This window comes from Brassica napus, chromosome C3 (genome assembly GCF_020379485.1).
Source record: "Brassica napus cultivar Da-Ae chromosome C3, Da-Ae, whole genome shotgun sequence".
Taxonomy (NCBI): Eukaryota; Viridiplantae; Streptophyta; class Magnoliopsida; order Brassicales; family Brassicaceae; genus Brassica; species Brassica napus.
The window spans coordinates 21,336,115-21,357,328 of record NC_063446.1 but is presented as its reverse complement, the minus strand read 5'-3'; the positions used below and the strand labels follow the sequence as shown (position 1 = coordinate 21,357,328).

The following is a 21,214-nucleotide window of genomic DNA, read 5'->3' as shown; positions in this document are numbered from 1 at the left end:
GTACCTAAAATATTTTATTTGTGTCAGATTCAGTTCCAGTTCTTCGGATAAAAATTCCGAAACCATTCCAATATTTTACTATTTTCGTTCGAGTTCGGTAGATATTTTTTAGGTCGGATGTCGGATATTTTACTAAGCCCTAGTTTAGTGTATACTTTTTATGTTGCTTTTCTCATGACTTATTCTCTTATTTCTTTTAATATTATTCCATCGTAAGCAAAAATATATTAGTGCGCAAAATATTTTGGTATTAGTATAGATTACTTTTCCGATCCGGAGCATTTTGATTTTGTTTACCATCATTGGAGTATCAACAAACCAATACAAAGGTAAAACACCTCAAAAATGAAATTGTAGTCATTGCACTTATAGAAAACAAAGCATATTTTTGTAGATAAAAGAGAGTATCATTTGGTAAAAAAAAAATCCTACATGTTTTGGTATGAGTTTGTGGTCAGAGATTTTTAAGGTTGAAACCAAAATGTGTAATCTTAAATCTCAAACGGAGACAAATATTCTTACAACTATGATAAAAAATACGAAAATCAAATCCTGAAATTTGTTGATACCAATGGCGCATGCTCTTTTTTTTAAACACTGAATGATACCTTTTGATAAATTCAACTGTTTCCATCCAAAATAAAAATAAAGAAAAACGAATTAGGCAATGGCATAAGGGACATGAAAATGGAAATTCACCCTTAATCCCTTGAGCTTCAGTAAGCAGATGATATTGTAGCCAACTTGGGCCAAACCTTGCAATATAAGCTTGGAATCTGTGCTCTCTCGTCATACACTACCTGCAATGTCCATCGCTACTCTGTTTTTGGATACCGGAGTTTGAGCACAGGACCAACTCCGAATGTTACCAAGGTTCCATGACACTTGAATGACACATGCTCTAGTTAAATAGAATAGCGGTGATCCTTAGAATAGTCCCAGATCCATCGACGAACCATTCCACATCTTTTCGATCCCTCGCATTCTTCTTCTTCTCCATGCCGACATGGTCTTCATGACCACCACCACCGCGACCCCCTCCTCTGCCACCGTGATCACCACCGCTTCTGGAAATACTATTTAACTTTTTAGCGAGTAAAACTATCTGCACAATATCATTGGCGAAAGTGTATTTTGTTAATACATAATAAACTCCAGATGTTTCATATGTTTGGAATTTTGTTATCATGTCAACCAATTTATTTGAGCATGATAAAGGCATAGACATACTTGTGAATAAAATCAGACCAATGAATTCAAGAAAGCAGATGAGTTAGAGTAAGACAAAAACTTATTATTTCCAATATTCTCTTTATTATTTCTGTGCGGAAGACAAAAACTTTTGACCAAGATCAAGAGAAATATTTTTCAAGAGACTATCGCTTATGCTTTTTGCGACAATATAGAAGACATAAGGAAAAAACAGGAATGAATAAAAGGAATAGCTTTACTTGGAAGAGCAGTAGCAGTAACCTCTGTTCCAAACAACTAAATATTGTAGGAAGTAGATTGATTGATACTGAAGCAATGAAGTAATGGCTCAAAAGGGATTTGATGAAAACTTACAGTTTTAACATCAGTGATGCGAATGAGCAATATGGCTATCACAACAACACTGGGACCAGCGAAGAAAAAGAAACCAAAGCCATGAGCACAGCCAGTGGAAACTCTGAAAGTACTCTCGATATTCAGTGGTCTTCCAAGATAGCCTGACCGACTAACAGCTTAGATGATTTCATTATATTCCTGCAAAAGCAATTGTTCCCAGAGTATATATACATCTAGTTAACATCTCAATCAGACTGAAAACATCATCTATATTAATAGAAAAAACAGAATCATCTATTCCAGAAATCTGATGGAGAGAATTAGATAGACCCAACCTTTATGGGAACAATTGGATGTACAGATGAATATGAACATTTTGGGTCTTGATGGATCATGTGAACCTATAGAGCTACGATCCTGGATTCCTGCGAACAACAAAAACCCATAAGAGAAAGAGAGAAAATAGCTCACAGCCTTCAAATCAGTAAGAAAGATCGATGAATAAGCCATTAAACAGAAAAATAAGATTCTAGGTTTTTTTAATGAATTGAGAAGATGACGTTTGGGAGATGAGGTCTGACCTTTATATAGGAGGATAAACACCCTGAAGAGGAATACGAACCATTGAATGTTTGATTGTGGTAGTTGTGGGTCAAAGGAGTAAATTGCTTCTTAATGGCGATGAACTGATGAATCCGTAGTTTTGGAGGAAACAAATCTAAGACGAACCGGCTCGAACGAAACTTAATCCAGGCCGTTTCAGTTGAGAGGGAAGAATCGCAGGCGTCACGCGTCGCCGCTGTAGAGAAGAGAGACGAAATGTTTCACGCGTAAGCAAAATTAGGGTTCGAGGCTGCACAACGGCTGTCGGGCCAGCCCAATACGCGAGGAACGAAGTAAGCCCATCAGATTTCTTGGTTTAATGAAACGCTGCGTTGCCACGTGTCGTGCTGTCGATGCTCGACTTATCTATGTGGCATGCCTACGTGGCGCAAGGAGAAGAGATAAAACAGGCCTTTATATATAAAGATTCTGTAGATACACCCCTTCTAGATACTAATGAGCATGCCCTAAAAACATTATGATTAACTTGCGTCTGAACTTTTTTTAAAAGGACTTTCAAAATTTCAACTCATATATTCGATTGATGAAAGCAACTAGTTTTGTTTGGAACATTCTCTAAAAATCGTTCACAAATTCAGTTTAGGTTTAAAAAGCTAGACGATGCATGTGGTTTTGGAAAAATTAACAGAATTGGACATGATGGTGAGAAGAATGATACATGAGTTTAGACCCCAAAAAAAAAAAATCAAAAAAAAAAAAAAAAAAGAATGGTACATGAGAGTTTTGGAATAGAGAAATACATTGAGGAACGTCTTATGTCTACAAATTACCTTTTTCTAATGATTATGTATATAGCACCTCCTGCTGATGATGAAGAGACAACGTTGGGTTTACCTTCTCATACCGATAAGAACATCGTGACAAATTCATCAGTATCAAGTTGATGGTTTGGAAAATAAGACCAAACACGAAAAACGGATCAAAGTGAAACTATCTCATCATCATTATTCTTTCATCGCCGTGGTTGGAGATTCTATGTGTGTAAGTCCTTCCAACTTCCTTCTAATTAATCTCCACCTGTCGTGAAACTTAGGAGAATAGTTTCTTATTCTTCTTAATCATAAACATAAGGAGCCCTTTATATATAGGGAATTACACCGTCATAGAATAATGGAAAGATTAGAAAAGGAAATATAAATATGGAAATAGTACAAATCATAAACCAATAAAAAAAATGGAAACTTGGGTTTGCTGTCTCTCTCTCTAGGCGCCGTCTCTCTCTCTCTCTCATAGTCGCCGGCTGTCTCTCTCTAGTATGGGCTGGTTATGGACATCCACAATATGATTTATAACACTCCCTCTTGGATGTTATAACCATACAGAGTTTGTAATACGCTTTGGATGTTGCCTCATTAAAACTTTACCAGGAAAACCCAGTGGGACAAAACCATGGTGAAGAAAAAAGAGTACAACACGTATTACTCCCCCTGTTCTGAACATCACTGAAGGTCTTTCAACCTACGCATCCCAATCTGATGCGTGAGCTTCCTGAACGTGCAGGTCGGAAGTGATTTGTGAACAGGTCTGCTGAGTTGTCGCTGGAACGCACTTGGACTACTTGGACCTCGCCGATTTTCTGTAGCTCATGCGTGAAGAAGAACTTCGGTAAGATGTGCTTCGTCCGGTCTCCTTTGATGTAGCCATCCTTGAGCTGAGCAATGCATGTTGCATTGTCCTCATACATGATCGTTGGTGTGTCATTCCCTTCGGTCATCACACAATCGACTCGGATATGGTTGGTCATGGACCGTAACCATACACATTCGCGGCTGGCCTCATGAATGGCCAAGATTTCCGAATGATTTTATGAAGTGGCCGCGATCGTCTGCTTCATGGAACGCCATGATATGGCCATTCCACCATGTGTAAACACATAGCCTGTCTGTGATCGTGCATTGTGTGGATCCAAAAGATAACCTGCATCAGCAAAACCAACTAAACCTTCTTTGTTTTGGTTAGTATAAAATAGACCCAAGTCTTTCGTTCCTTGCAGGTAACGAAGAACATGTTTAATCATGTTCCAGTGCTTTTGGGTTGGACAAGAGCTAAATCTAGACAATAGATTCACGGCAAAACATATATATGGTCGTGTGTGACTAGCCAGATACATCAAAGCTCCTATGGCACTGAGATATGGCACTTTGGGACCTAGGACATCTTCATCGTCCATCTTAGGACGGAACGGATCAGTATCCATGCCGAGGGATCTCACGACCATGAGGATCGACAACGGGTGAGACTCGGCCATATTAAATCTCTTGAGTACCTTTTCTGTATATGCCATTTGATGCACAAGGATTCCATCTTTAATGTACTCAAGCTGTAATCTGATATATCGTGTTTTTGGCATCTTGTATATATGTTTTCTAATTGGTTTTCAAGTCTTTATCGAGTCTTCCTAGTCCTTTTCGAGTCATTACAGGTCTGGAGTTGCATTGGATGGGAGATAAACCAGTTGGAGGAAAAGAGGAGAAAAAGAATGCAATTTGGAGTTTTTCACGCAGAGCAGTCTGACGGAGCAATCCGAGTGCCTGCTCCAGCGGCAGAGATTTTTAAGGAAGTTTCCAAATATTTCGAGATTTTACCTAGGGCTTCCCCCTTTTTCTCCTGCAGCCGGCAGAGACCTGCAATATATATTCTCTTATTATTCTCGACATTCTACGTTACTTTAGAGAGATTTTGGAGAGAGAAAACTTGTACTCTTGTTAAGGGAGAAGAATCTCAACATCTTTTGGAGAAGATTTCTAAACCCTCTTTGCTTTTTATTATTAATTCAGACATGTTTTCTTCACCTGTTATCTCTGTGATTTCTCTGTCCATGGCTGAGTAATCCACTTGCTTAGTCTAGGGTGTTAGGGTGTTAGATCCGTGAGTTAAACATAGATAAGTGAATCCCTTGATTGTCTTCATTCATAACTATTTTTAATGCTTGCATTAAACTGGCCACTTAATGTTAGATCCTAGGTTTAACCTGTTTATTAACCGTGTAATAGGTTGCTAGATCTGTTATGAATGAGCATTGCATCCCTAGTCAGCGAGAGTAGATATTAGGGTGTATTGTGAACACATCGGACTCGATTTCTAAAGCTTGCAATCGCGTCTTGATCCAAATGAGAGTTTAGGCATCAAGACCGACTTGCAAAGGAATCAATACCACGAGAGTGGGTTGATTCAACCTGAGTGATCCGAGTTCTGGACTTACTCTTAATTGAACTTGAATAATTGTTTGGCTCACACTTGTTTAACACCCGATCAAACCACCCTAGACTAGCATTCTTAATCATCTGAAAAACCTTAAATCAATCTCTTACTTGCTTGTTACGAAATCAACTTTAAAACCTCCATATTTGTTTAGCTTGATATACATCCTATAGAAATAAAGTGTAATCATTGGTCTCTGTGGATTCGATCCTAAAGTGCTACATCGACATACTATTCGATTATGGTAGTGTGCACATTAGGTTAATTGGTGTGCGTATACACGTAATATCAATTTGGCACCGTTGCCGGGGACCATCTTTTTACCTTTATTTTTCGGTTATTTATTTAGTCTAAGACCTCTAACTTGCTCTATCCTTTTTGTTGCAGCTAATTTTTCAGGTGCATGACCAGTAGACATACTCGGAGAAACGCACAAGGAGAGTTATATTTACCAACCAGGAGCTAGCAAGGTTAGAAAGAACAAATCGTCAAAAGCCAAGGCAAACCGACACCACTATGGGTGATCAAGCCAATCAGGATGATCTTATTGCTGCAATGGCACTCATGCAGCAGCAGATGCAACAGTTGCAGCAGACCATTCAAGCGCAGGAACAAGCTGCTCAGCAGCAGCAGGAACATCAGGCACAAACTGCTTCAATCGGGCAGAGAAACCTTCCTTGCAACATCCCTACTACTCGTTCTGCCATAGTTCCTCCACCCTGCACCAGGCAGGACTTCGAGATCAAGCCTACTTTGATCGGTCTAGTACAGAGAAAGGTGTTCTCTGGTATCTCTACAGAAATTCCAATGGAGCATATTGAGAGCTTCGAAAAAGTCAGCAGTTTCACTCGCGCGAATGGCGTATCACCAGACTACATCAAGTGCATGATATTCCTATTCTCTCTTGATGGAAAAGCTGCACAGTGGTTGAACTCCCTCCCTATTGGCTCTCTCACTTAATGGGAACAAGTCCGATCAGCGTTTCTCAACCATTTCTACTCTAAGGCGAGAACAGCTGCATTGAGGAACAAGATCACCTCTTTCAGACAGCTCACTGATGAGCCTTTCTGCGACGCATGGGAGCGCTTCAATGACTATCGCAGAGAATGTCCTCACCATGGATTTGATGATGACTACCTCTTGGGAATTTTCTATGATGGAGTTGACTGGGAATTTCAGAGTGCTATGAACTCTGCAAGCAATGGAGACTTCATGACTCAGACCACTGATGGAGCGTTTGAGCTGATTGAGAACATGGCTGCCACCTCAGCCAATAAGAACGAGGAGAGTGATTGCTCCAAGAAAGAGAACAGTTCTGACACCCAGAAGATAGATGAGCTGACTGCCAAGGTTGATCAGCTACTGAAAAACAACCAAGGGCACGTCTTCAGCATGGAGCAAGCTACGGCCGGGCAGATTCAGAACCAGAACCAGCGACAACCGCAGAGCAATCGGCAAGCTGTTTCAGCTACCGGGAACAGTCAACCAGATGAGCTGAAGGGTCTGGGTATGATGATGCAACAACTATTGCAGGGCATGCAAATTCAGGGCAAGGCATTGAATCAGGTTTCTACAGACATCAACACTAGGATGGACAACATGTTAAGTGAACTGAATACAAAGTATGATACTGTGAGCAACCACATAAAGAGGATTGATGTTCAACTTGCCCAAACAGCTGAGAGTGTCAAGAGTCAGCAAGCTACCCTTCCTGGAAATAATGTGATGAATCCTAGGGTTAAGCACTGTAATGCAGCAGAGCTGAGATGTGAGAAATCTGAGGGAAAGGAACTGGAGCAACTGTCTGTTAAGACTGTTCTAGACGCAGAAGAGAGAACAGAGCCCTCTGCTAGTTCTAAAGTGACTGCTCCCGACGAACTTGTTGAGACTCCTCCAGTTCGAGTCTATGTTCCTAAGGTTCCATATCCAATTCCACCTAGACATTTGATGGATCCTATTAGTGCAAAGCAGCTAGCTGGGTTTAGGAAGATGGTGGGAAGGCTTCCTCAAAATATCTCATTTGAACATGCTTGGAAGATTTGGCCATTGCATATGTTCTTCAAAAATTGCAGAGAATCCCAGGAGGATATCAATGCACTCTTTACTGAAGCACTGACACCATCGCTGAAGGTACTGCCTAAGGTTGATGACCCTGGAAAGTTTATTTTGCCTTGTTCCATTGCTGGAGTGGAGTTCAAGGAAGATCTTTGTGATTCTGGGTCTAGTGTGAACCTTGTCTCCAAAGCGATTCTAGACGAGCTGGGCATTGTTGATGTTGAGCCTTCTCTGGTGACTCTGGCTTTTGCAAACTCTTCCACGACAGTCCCTTATGGCACAATTCGCAACCTTCCTATCCAAGTTGGAAGCTGTATTCTCCATACCAAATTTCAGGTTGTTGAGATGAGCAAGGATCATGAGATGCCTTTAATATTTGGAAGGTCATTTATGGCTACAGTAGGAGTAGTCGTCAACATGCCTAATAAGAGAGTCTACTTCTCCTACATCAACAAGAAGGTTTTCTACAAGGCTGTCCCAACCAGATCACAAATCCGCTATGCCTCTTGCATCTCAGTGGTTAGTGGAGAACATCTGTAAATTGTTCCTAAGAAGGAACTTGGTAAAAAGGGTGATATCAAAGAAGTCCTGGATGGAGATCCTCACACTGATACCAAGAAACTCAGTGGGAATGCAAGGGTGAAAGAAAAATTCCAGAAGAAAAGGGTCAAGGGTGACCCTATGATGACTTTGATACCTCGCTTGTGTGATGAGAAATCCATTGAGTATGAGGTAAAGTGCAAGGGTACCTCTAAACATTTCTCTAAAGTCAGAGTAATTCTCACACATGAGCTGAAAGAGAAAGGAGAAGCTGCTGTGAAGGGGTTGCTGACCAGAGTTTTGAAGCTGAACATGTCTGATTGTGGAGCTTGTTTTGGAACAAGACCTCATGCTTAACCCGACTAATCCATGTCACTAAGTCAAGCTAGTGACTTAAACCAAACGCTTAGTGGGAGACAACCCACTGGTAAGTGTAAATATAAGTTGGTTTTGCTTTTGTTTACTTATTTTTCGTTTTAGTTTATTGAGTCTCAGGTCAAAAAGCAGAAAAATCCGAGATACTTCAAAAATTCTAGGTTGCAGCAACGGAACAACCTGCCCTCTGGAAAGAGCGGCTGTCCCAGGGGACCATATGACGATAGAACACCCATAATTTTTGTGGAGTGCCCGCTCAACTCAGGTAAGTATCTCAACCAAAAAAAAAATATTTATTCTTGTTTTCACCTTTTCTCTGATTTATTTTCACATCAGGGACGTTGTGAAGTAAGTCTGGGGGAGGGTTTTCGTCGTTTACTAACTTGTTTCTTTCTTTTGTTTTTCTTTTGAGTCAGTTTTTATGATCGAGTCAGTCAAAAATTTGTGGGAATTAGGACCTTATTCCGTGTTGATCACTAACCACCTCGTGCTTTAGTTATCTTATTCAGTGACCTTAGCGGTGGCGAAAGACACACATGTGGACCTGGAACACCCTGACATATCTCACTTGATTCTCCAGAAGTTCTCAGCCGATCAGGTTACACTGGGTAGACTTAAGTCCACCTAACTTGAACTAATCTTGACTGAAATTCTTCTTGTTATGGGCATTAGATAAGGGAAACGAGAACACACTCATGACTTCTTATCCTTTTATCCATCTTGTTGATCCTGAGTGGCTAGCTCATTTTTAGCTAGTTCCCACCCTGCACCTTAGCCTTTATTCCACCTTCATGCATTTGTTTTTCAGTGTCATATGTGCAGATATGTGCAGAAAGGTCAGAAAGGAAAGGATCGACGCAGCCTCTTACTCGTTACTGCTGCAGAAATTCAGTCAAAAAAGAGAATAAGAAAACTAAGGGAGCAACCGCTCCATAACCAATGAACTGCGCAAGAGCAGGCGTGGAGAACCAGAATGGTTGCAAAATCAGAACCACCAGTGACACTCAGAACCATCATGTATTACCTCTTTCTTCGTCACATCACCATATCATTCTTCAAAAAAAAAAAAAAACGAAAATAAGGTGATGGAGAATGGGAAGAAATCAAAGAAACATGAGCCACTGGGAAGGTCAAACAAAAGAGTGGGTACCAAGTTGAAAGATTGGAGAGCAGGCAGATGATATGAGCAGCCAGATTGCTGATCCAAAATGGAGCAGTCGCACCAGATAGAGCAAAAACGAGTAGAGGCTGTGGACATCAATGGATCTATCCTCTCTTTCCATTTTGTGCGATATCCTGCATCCTCTACAATGAAATGGTAGCCCCTAAACACTTTTAACTCCACCATTAAATAGCCTGTTTAACACCTAGCCCGTCTACCCTGAATAGTGCCTGTGACGAGAAGCTCACGCTACTCTTAAATGAATGTAGGGAGTTTTGTCTCGATAGTGTTGCTTTTTCAGGTTTGAGATGTAGAGTATGGAGCTGATTATTGAACAGCAGTCAGTGGGGTTCCGGTAAGGGTGTGTTGTCCTAGTTTTACTGCTTATATGGTTCAGAGATTCGTGGTTAAAGTATAGTTGCTGAGAATAGGAGAGTTCCCACACTTTCAAACCTTTCTCCCTGTTCTTGATACTTGACATTATTTGAGGACAAACAAGGATCTAAGTCTGGGGGAATTGATATATGGTGTTTTTGGCATCTTGTATATATGTTTTCTAATTGGTTTTCAAGTCTTTATCGAGTCTTCCTAGTCCTTTTCGAGTCATTACAGGTCTGGAGTTGCATTGGATGGGAGATAAACCAGTTGGAGGAAAAGAGGAGAAAAAGAGTGCAATTTGGAGTTTTTCACGCAGAGCAGTCTGACGGAGCAACCCGAGTGTCTGCTCCAACGGCAGAGATTTTTAAGGAAGTTTCCAAATATTTCGGGATTTTACCTAGGGCTTCCCCCTTTTTCTCCTGCAGCCGCCAGAGACCTGCAATATATATTCTCTTATTATTCTAGACATTCTACGTTACTTTAGAGAGATTTTGGAGAGAGAAAACTTGTACTCTTGTTAAGGGAGAAGAATCTCAACATCCATTGGAGAAGATTTCTAAACCCTCTTTGCTTTTTATTATTAATTCAGACATGTTTTCTTCATTTGTTATCTCTGTGATTTCTCTGTTCATGACTGAGTAATCCACTTGCTTAGTCTAGGGTGTTAGATCCGTGAGTTAAACATAGATAAGTGAATCCCTTGATTGTCTTCATTCATAACTATTTTTAATGCTTGCATTAAACTGGCCGCTTAATGTTAGATCCTAGGTTTAACCTGTTCATTAACCGTGTAATAGGTTGCTAGATCTGTTATGAATGAGCATTGCATCCCTAGTCAGTGAGAGTAGATATTAGGGTGTATTGTGAACATATCGGACTCGATCTCTAAAGCTTGCTAGCGCGTCTTGATCCAAACGAGAGTTTAGGCATCAAGACCGACTTGCAAATGAATCAATACCACGAGAGTGGGTTGATTTAACCTGAGTGATCCGAGTTCTGGACTTACTCTTAATTAAAATTGAATAATTGTTTGTCTCACATTTGTTTAACACCCGATCAAACCACCCTAGGCTAGCATTCTTAATCATCTGAAAAACCTTAAATCAATCTCTTACTTGCTTGTTACGAAATCAACTTTAAAACCCCCATATTATTTTAGCTTGATATTGATCCTATAGAAATAAAGTGTAATCATTGGTCTCTGTGGATTCGATCCTAAAGTGCTACATCGACATACCATTCGATTGTGGTAGTGTGCACATTAGGTTAATTGGTGTGCGTATACACGTAATATCATAATCCCAAACAGAATTTTGTTTTTCCTAGATCTTTCATCTCGAATTGTTTCTTAAGATATTCAACTGTTTGAGAAATCTCTCCAGAGGTTCATAGGATATTCAGATCATCAACATACACTGCTATGATAACAAATCCTTTATTTTCGAATTTCTTTATGAAAATACATGGACTGATCGGGTCATTCTTATAGCCCTCTTTCACTAGGTACTCACTTAGTCTATTGTACCACATTCGAGCTGATTGTTTCAGTCCATAAAGTGACTTATTCAACTTTATAAAATGTTGTTCTCGAGAATTCGATTTGTCTTTTAATTCAATACCCTCTGGTACTTTCATATATATTTCATTATCCAGTGGACCATATAAGTATGCAGTTACTACATCCATTAACCGAAAGTCTAAGTTCTCTCTTATAGCCAGACTTATAAGGAATCTAAAAGTAGTAGCATCCACCACAGGGGAATATGTTTCCTCATAATCGATTCCTGGTCTCTGTGAGAATATTTGTGCAACAAGCCTTGCTTTATATCTCACGACTTCACCATGTTCGTTTCTTTTCCTCACAAAAACCCATTTGTATCCAACTGGTTTAACATCATATGGTTTTCGGATTATAGGACCGAAAACACCTCTTTTCTTTAAAGAATTTAACTCCACGTTTATAGCTTGTTTCCATTTGATCCAATATGATCGTTGAGTGCACTCATAAATAGACGTGGGTTCATGATCCTCGTTTAAATCCATAAGTTCAAGTGCTACCTTGTATGCAAATATATCATCAATGTCGACATTCTTTCTGTTCCATTGTATTTCAGACAAGACATAATTTATTGAGATCTCATTATTATCAGGACCATCAGTACCATGAAGCTTGGCGTCCCAAGCATCAGTGTTTGGTACATCAGGACCATCGGCCATGTCTAAAGCCTTATGGTCGGACGCGGCCACATCTCGGGTAGGATCGGCCGCGGCCATGTCTGGGGTTCCAACCTCGGATTCAACACCTTTTTTTGTTTTCCGAGGGTTCTTATCTTTGCAACCTATTGGTCTACCACGTTTCAAACGTTGTCTAGACTCTGTAGCGACTTGATTGTGTCCCTCTTGAACATCTATTCTAATTGGTGCATTAGCAGCTGGTATATATGACTTTGTCACTCTTTTCGGGTCAGCAAAGGAATCTGGCAATTGATTAACTAGTTTTTGTAAATGTATTATCTTTTGGACTTCTAAATCACATTCTTGAGTCCGAGGATCTTGCCAAGATAAAGATGTTTGATTCCATGTAATTTCTTTTACCAGCTTATTATTATCTCCCCCTAATGTTGGATTTTCGGATTCATCGAAATGACAATCCGCATACCTGGCCTTAAATAAATCACCCGTAGTTGGCTCAGGGTACTTAATAATCGTGGGAGAATCATATCCAACATATATCTCCATCCTCCTTTGAGGTCCCATCTTTGTTCTCTGTGGTGGAGCAATTGGAACATAAACGGCACAGCCAAATGTCTTAAGATGGGATATGTCTGGATCATGACCCGTAAGCAATTGTGATGGGGAATATTTATGTTCACTAGATGGCCTGATGCGTATGAGTTCATCCGCGTGTAGCACAGCGTGTCCCCAAGCAGAAACCGAAAGTCTCGACCTCATAAGCAATGGTCGAGCTATTAGTTGTATGCGTTTTATAAATGATTCGGCTAAGCCGTTCTGTGTATGTACATGTGCCACGGAGTGTTCCACAGTTACCCCCATGGACGTACACTAATCATTAAACGCTTGAGACGTGAATTCACTAGCATTATCAAGACGTATAGTCTTTAAAGGAAAATCTGGAAAATGAGCTCGTAATCAAATTATCTGAGAAAGCAACCTCGCAAATGCCAAGTTGCGGGTCGACAGGAGACAGACATACGAGCATCTTGTGGACGCATCAATGATGACCATGAAATATCTAAACGTCCCACAAGGTGGGTGTATTGGTCCACAAATGTCTCCTTGTATTCTTTCCAGAAAGTTTATCGTTTCCTTAGTCACTTTAACTGGTGATGGCCTAACAATAAGTTTCCCTTGTGAACATGCTACACACGTTAGGTTCTTAGGAACAACTCGTTTCTCTTTTAATGTATGGTCATTAGTGTTCGAGATCAATTTACGCATCATGGTCGAACCGGGATGGCCAAGCCGGTCATGCCATAGAGTGAAATTTTTGATGGCTATTTTATTAAATGTGGCATTTGCCTCAATCATACTGACTTTGGTATGGTAAAGACCAGTACAGAGTGCATGTATAGATTCTAAAACTTTCTTATTGCCTTGGGCGATTTCAATGATCTGAAGGAACTCTTTGTTTTCTTCGCCCTTAGTCTCAATATGAAAACCATTCATTCGAATGTCTTTAAAACTCAATAGGCTTCTCTTTGAGCTGGGTGAATATAATGCATCTGATATTTCAAGATGTGTACCCATAGGCAACAGAATGTTAGCCTGGCCGTAGCCCTCTATGAGACTGGCTATACCCGCAATAGTGTTTATATTGGCGTTTTTAAGAGTTAGGTTTATGAAATATCTTTTGTCTTTTATGATCGTGTGGCTGACCCACTGTCCACAACGAATACATCCTTGTTTTCGTTCATTACTAAAACAAGATTCATAGGATGATATTTTAGAGACTTCATATAAAATCATTCATTTATTAAGTTTAATAACACAAGTTTAAAGAAATAAAACATAGAAAGCACATAAGTAAATAACACAAAAGTTTAGAACACAAATGTCGAAATCAACTTCAATCTTTTAGACAATCTGAAGTTTCATATTCCATAAGATCGTCTTGGTCATGATTGAAATCATCTTCACCATCTTGATATGTCATGTGGGCTTCAGAATTCTTCCCTTTCAAACTCTCTTGATAGAGATCAACTAGATGTTTGGGAGTCCTACATGTCTTAGCCCAATGATTGCCCATACCACATCTATGGCACACTGCTTTGGTCGAGTGTTGCGGTTTGAATGATGTCCCACGGCCTCGGCCATGACCTCGGCCAAACGAGTGTCCTTGGCCACGGTCTCGACCATGATCTCGACCATACTGATTTCCTCGTCTGCGGCCAAAATAATTTCGACCACGGCCACGTCCATGCCATTTTCCACGACCAGGGCCGTGTTGGCCATTTCCTTGGACGTGGTTAGCTTCTTTCTTGGCCTCTGTGGCCACATGTGCCTCAGGTAATGGGGTTGATACAGGAGGTCTCATTTCACTGTTTCTCATCAATAGTTCATTGTTTTGCTCAGCGAGCAATAGACAAGAAATCAGATTAGCATAAGTCGTGAAGCCTTTTCTCACGGTACTGTTGTTGTAACAACACATTGCTTGTGTGAAAGGTGGAAAAGGTTTTCTCAAGCATATCATTATTCGTTATATCCTCACCACACAGTTTCAATTTCGAAACAATCTTAAATAGTGCTGAGTTATACTCGTCCACGGACTTATAGTCCTGGATCCTAAGATTCCTCCAATCATACATAGCCTTTGGTAAGATCACCGTTCGCTGGTGATCATATCTTGCTTTCAATTCTATCCAAAGGTCTAATGGATTCTCAATGGTCAGATACTGATCTTTGAGACTCTCAGTTAGATGATGGCGAATGATCAAGATGGCTCTGTATCGATCTTTCTCACTAGCATCATTGTCCTCGGTGATACACTCACCGAGTCCCTTGGATTTCAGGATGATCTTAGCATCAAGTGCCCATTGCAAGTAATTATCTCCAGAGAGATTTAGGGCAGCAAAATCCAAGTTGTTGATTTTCGACATCTGAAATCATATGTTTTATAATTTAGATCTTTAAAGATTATAATGTTCTTAGTGTTCTTATGATTATACAAGATAATCAGGTATGTAATGCGAATTGGTCACACGACCAAACGGATATGATGCATTCAGTTCATACGAGTATGATGCAAGATAAGCCGCACGGCCAAGACAAGGTATGAACAATCTTATCAAACGGTTTCTATATGATCTTAATGCAATCGGTTCATACCTCTTAGCAATCGATTTCTAAGTTATCAAGCAATCAAGCAATGCATCAAGGTGTTAATTACTATCAACTTAACGGATCATATTCAATGCGATTAGGGTTTTAAATATATGAACAAAGCCGGTCAGGTTAAGTCTTAAACAAGATGAGAACAATTAACCTAGGCTATTCCTTAATCTCAAAACATTCAATAGGTTCATCAATTCAATCAACCAAATTCAAGTATGGGTTTAGCAATCCTAGCAAACGATTTCTATGTGATCATATTCAATCAATCAAAACAATCAATTTCGATTTCAAAGATTAATTAGGGTTTGGATCGATTAATTAGGGTTTCGATTTTGATCATTAAATCATCGGGGTTTTAGGAAATCGATTTTGATCATTAGATCATTAAGGTTTCGATTCAAAACCATTAAGGTTTCGAATTAGGGTTTATGGTTTCGATTTCAACACATTAAGATTTCGATTTGCTTATTAGTTTCGATTAGGGTTTACGGTTTTATGGTTTCAATTCATATCAAGCAATCAAAATTCGATTTTGGGTTCAATGATTGATCATTAGGGTTTCGAGTTACCTTAACCTCAGATGTGTTGAATGGACCACCAATGAGAAGATACGCGAGCTGGATGTTGCTGATTGGGAACACGAACTAGCTGGAACGAGCTGAGACGTCGTCTGTTGGATCGGGAACGCGATCTGTCCTTCGGGAACGCGAGCTGGCTGAGATCGTCTATCGGACAAGAGAAGGCCGTGAGCTGTTCTTGCTTAGATCAGGACGGGAACATGTTGAAGCTGATATCCGGAACGTTAGCTGTCCAAACCAAGATCGCCGTGAGCTGGAACTGATCGGGACGCGAAGAAGCTTGGATCGGGAAGGTTCGCGATCGGGATGGTTCTCGCGATCGGGATTAGGGTTCGTTGGCTAGGGTTTTAGGGTTTTTCGATTTTGGATTTTTAGCTTAGGGTTCTTAGAGTAATCGTGCTGATAACGTGTTGTGAAACTTAGGAGAATAGTTTCTTATTCTTCTTAATCATAAACATAAGGCACTCTCTATATATAGGGAATTACACCGTCATAGAATATTGTAAAGACTAGAAAAGGAAATACAAATATGGAAAGAGTACAAATCATAAACCAATAAGGAAAATGGAAACTTGGGTTTGCTGTCTCTCTCTCTAGGCGCCGGCTCTCTCTCTCTCTCTCATGGTCGCCGGCTCTCTCTCTCTAGTATGGGCTGGTTATGGACATCCACAATATGATTTATAACACCACCCATTTTTTTGTTGTTTTACACTTATACACAAGAATTAAAAAAAAAACAATTAATTTTGTGTATTTACTAAACAAAACCTCATTAACTATGCATCTAATCATATCTCAACCAACAAAAAATAAACTGCAAAATGTATAAAAAGTAATATAACATATAAAATTAATAAATTTTACTTTAAAATGTGAAAACATTATCTAATTTGAATCAGAAAAAATCTTTAGAACGTCTTCTATTAAAAACAGATAGAGTATGTAACATTTCCGATACACACCCACTGTGTATATATTCTAAGCTAGAGAATACAACTATCTTCATCATGTATTTGCTGGTGTGCTACAAGAATTTTTGAATGGTCGATTATATTCTGCATATCACCGAGTCGTGATGATAGCAAATAAGACAAGGTATTCGAATGCATCGTTCTAAATTCTTAAGTCAAGAGTTACCATATATTCACAATAAGAATTTATAGATGAAGAACATCCATGTGTCAGAGTATGCATATTTCATGGGGGAAAAAAGCACGGTGTGGTACATATTTCATAGGGGAGAAAAGCACATTTTGTGTGGAAGTTTCTAGGTGAGGAGCGTGGTATCTGAACCAGAAGATTGCTGTGCTTGATCGGTACACAAAGCTAAAAGGAGGAGATTGAAGATGTAAGATGTCCGTCCTGAATTAGTCGCTGATGTAGTTGCTGAAGCAGACGTCGTGTTGAGTGGTGAAGACCATGTGGAGTCAAAGTGCTGAGCTGGAATCGTTAGACTTGGAGAGCAAGAGATTATCTAGGATATATGGAAAGATGAATATTATGACTTAAGGAAAGAAGAATAAGTGCATTCCAAGAAAATGAAAGTTGCACTTAATGTTATGGAAGATGTTCATATCCATATTGCCTTGGAGACTAGGGTTTCAGAAACGTGGAGAATAATATAAAATAGCTATGAGTCGTCTGTAGAGAGACAGAGACACATAGGCTGATCTTATAGAGATAAAAAAAGTTCTTGAGAGTGTCTTGATCGTGATGAAACAGTTGCCGAAGTATTTGACGAAAGAGATACATGATTTACCAAATTAGAAATCCTTCAGTAGCAACTGTTAGGGTGTTAACAGACTAAACTGATAAGCAAGTCTTGTAATAGATTGTTTAGACGATTTCTAATAAAGCATAATTGGTTGTTTGTATCTGATTGCCTTTTTAATTTATCTTCTGCGTTACTTTATTGTAGTGTCATATTTGCACTGACACAAAAAATTACCCAATAAAAATACTTCAATTGCACGATAAAGACGATGATATGACTTAGAACGACGTTCTCATCTAAGCCCGATACATGTCATTTAAAGAAAAAATATTTTGATTTTTATTTTTAGCTTTTCATTGGAAATAAAATTAACTATCATAAACTATACTAATAAACAATATCCTTAGATTTTTATTAAACTTACCTCAAACATGCAAAATTTCGTGATAACAAATACAAAATTATTTAAACAAACATGTTAACTTAACTCTTAACATTTTTCACCAAAAAAACATGTTAACTTAATCATATTGTAAAATCACTAACACAATAGTTAACCAATACAACATATGTATTACTCAGTTTCAACTTTAAATTATTAAAAATAAGAAAAAGTCAATCAGAACTGGTTAAGTAAACAAATTATTCTATTTAAATTATTATATATATATATTTATAGATTTACATGAAAATAAAATTTAGTTGTAGAATATTAAATAGTTTATTCAGTTTTATGTATTATAAAAAAAGTATATGAGAAGCTTAATAAAAAAGTTAGAAATATTATCAGATTTTGTTTGGGTCAGGTCACGGATTAATGGTACGTTTTTGGGTGTATCAAAATTTTAATTACCAGGGGTTTTCATTAATCTTAGCAGGATTATATATGGATCATTCGGTTTACCAGTTCGACCGTCAAATATGAAAACAATGCTTATGTCTTACTTCGACTATAAACCGCATATGTAAATGAGTTAAATCATTTGTACAAATATAAACCGCATATGTAAATGAGTTAAATCATTTGTAGATACACTATTACTTAACATTCAGTTTTAGTTCAGGTATTTGATTTTTTTTTGGTTTTTTTTTGTTCTAGAAACTTAGGATCCGTTTACAAATTTTTATTTGGTTTCAGTTCGGTTATTTTGTTTTTTAGTTCGGTTCATGTAATATAGTTGAGAACCGGCAAATATCCAAGAAAAATGGGTTTAATTTGGTCGCGGCTTGATTTTCGGATATTTTGGATAATTTAGGTAAAAACATTATATAATTCAAGTTTTAGGTTTAAATATCATGTAATTTGGATTGTTTGAATAAAAATAATAGATAATTCGTATAATTTTTAAAGTTTCAGCTAAAATATTCGGGTAATTCATTTTTTGGGTAACTCAGTTTATAAATAGTATTTTAGGATATTTGGTTATTTAGAAATTAAATATAATTAATATTTTTTGGTACATAATTTTATTTTAAAAATTTGGATACCTATCCGATCCGCGATATGGTTCCAGTTCGGTTTCGTTTCTTCAGCTCCGTAAATGCATAATTCACTTGGTTATTTATGAATTCGGTTTGGTTTGATTTTGTTTTTGTTCAGATTAATTAATGTTTCCAGATCTATACACTATATAGAAATTTATATTAAAATTTTATTTATTTTAAAAGTAAACCGCGTCTTTGAAACTAATCTTCTATTGACGCATTTGAGCGGTGTCTCATTTTTGCAGTCAATCTCTTTGGAGAATTTATCTACTTTAACTTATGTTATCTTTAAAGTTCAAAAAAAAAAACTTATGTTGTCTTTAAAGTTCTATGTTGTAGTCAAAGAGATTAGATAATTCCCTTTGTTTCTTATAAGTTTGAAGTTTAAGATAACGAAATGAAAGGTTCCTATCAAAAAAAAAAATTCAACAAGCTTACGATTTATACGTTTTGAATCAAAATTTGTGAATTATCAGACTGAAGTAATAGGCGCCGTTTTTTTAAACTCTGAAAAATGGATTCATGGCTATGATTACCCCCTTTTCGACATAGTATTACCACATGACCATTGGACCAGTGGTTATCTGATCAAAAATTAGTCTAATCGGACTAGTTTTCCACCATGATATTAATTATGAGATATTATATTAAATATTTTGAACAAAAATTCTTTAATTAGCAGAAAGAAGACTGGCTTGGTGGACTGATGGCATTTCTAACTACTAGTCAAGAAGAATAGATAGGAAACCATATTTTTTAAATGGGAAAAACTACAAACAAAGATCCCACTAACACATAACTTACATTTTGTACAGACGAGTCATTGTCTCTCATTTTCACTACAGAGATTTTTCTTCAAAAAGTGCAAATTTTTTACGGCAAATTAATTCTCCAATACTTTATTTATGGTTTGTCTCTTGTATCTAACACGTAGTTAATTAAGTTAGATATCCGAGCAATTTTAAGCTATTGCATAGCAGCCTAGCTATACCATCTGTAAAAGCATACTAACTACAAGTTTTCTTTTTCTTTTGAACAACTCATACTAACTACAAGTTATCGAACTCAATTCCACCGAAACAGACTTATCAAGAAAGAAAGAAAAACGCCATCAAGAAATGGATTCAAACTCTCTTCTTCCTCTTTCTGATTGTATTCAACTCCCAGTTATAGATCTCTCGGATCAAACCCTGACACTAGGAACCTCAAAGTGAGAGAAAGTGAAGACTGATGTCCATAAAGCTTTAGAAGACTATGGCTGTTTTGAAGCTTTCTTTGATAAAGTGTCAGTGGAGCTTGATAAGTCTGTTTTTGAATCCATGGAAGAGCTTTTCGACTTACCGATTCAGACCAAACAGAGAAACGTGTCGTCCAAACCCTTTCATGGATATCTAAACCACAATCTTTACCAGAGTTTTGGAATCGATGAGGCTAATCTTGCGGAGAAAGTCAAGGACTTTACTCAACAGCTATGGCCCCGACCATGGAAACCAGGAAATTAGGTATGAATTCGAAGCTATTTGTATTAAACATTTTGATTAATAACGCAACTATATGCGTTTGAAACATTCTTTAAAACCAAACCTTTCAAGAATTCAACTCATACATATGTGTGTTGAAAAAGTGAGACGATGCATGTCTTCTTGAAGTATTTATTGGAACTGGATGTGATGGTGAGAAAAATGATACTGGAGAGTTTTGGGATAGAGAAATATATTGACGAACATCTTAATTCTACAAATTACCTTTTTCGAATGAAGAAGTATTCACCACCTCCTGATAATGATGGTGATGACGAAGAGACAAAGTTAGGTCTACGTTCCCATTCCGATAAGAACATCATCACAATACTTCATCATCTCGTGTTGGAGTAGGCGGTCTCTGGATATTCAGCTCCTGCACACAAATACTTTGGTTTCAGTGTCTAATTCTTAACTACAACAAAACATAATGGCTACATAAACTCTACTAGATCGTCTTGTTCCAGGACCACTAACTAAGATTGATTTGTGAAACAAACACATAATGCTAGTGTACATGGTAGGAAAATGTCTCTCGTCTTGTTCCAGAACTATACATGTCCTGCATCCAAGCGTCGTCTCCAGAATGTTCTGGAGATAAGATAGGAGGTGGAAGAGGATGAATCAGCTTAGGAACAATCACCAATCCTCTGCCAACAACCAATATAGCTCCCGCATTGTT

General features: G+C 38.2%; 1 long non-coding RNA gene, 1 other non-coding gene and 1 pseudogene across 2 annotated transcripts; 1 reads left to right on the top strand and 2 right to left on the bottom strand.

The window, feature by feature from the left end:
- Positions 1-470: 470 nt before the first annotated feature.
- Positions 471-2,438, bottom strand: LOC106411921. Its single transcript, XR_007320719.1, has 4 exons — positions 2,130-2,438; positions 1,884-1,973; positions 1,567-1,746; positions 471-1,105 (listed from the first exon to the last, which is right to left on the bottom strand). It is a non-coding gene; the product is annotated as an uncharacterized LOC106411921 (long non-coding RNA).
- Positions 2,439-6,390: 3,952 nt separating this feature from the next.
- Positions 6,391-6,497, bottom strand: LOC125584779. Its single transcript, XR_007321688.1, has one exon. It is a non-coding gene; the product is annotated as a small nucleolar RNA R71 (small nucleolar RNA).
- A 13,194-nt stretch (positions 6,498-19,691) lies between these two features.
- Positions 19,692-20,886, top strand: LOC106414290 (annotated as a pseudogene).
- Positions 20,887-21,214: the final 328 nt, after the last annotated feature.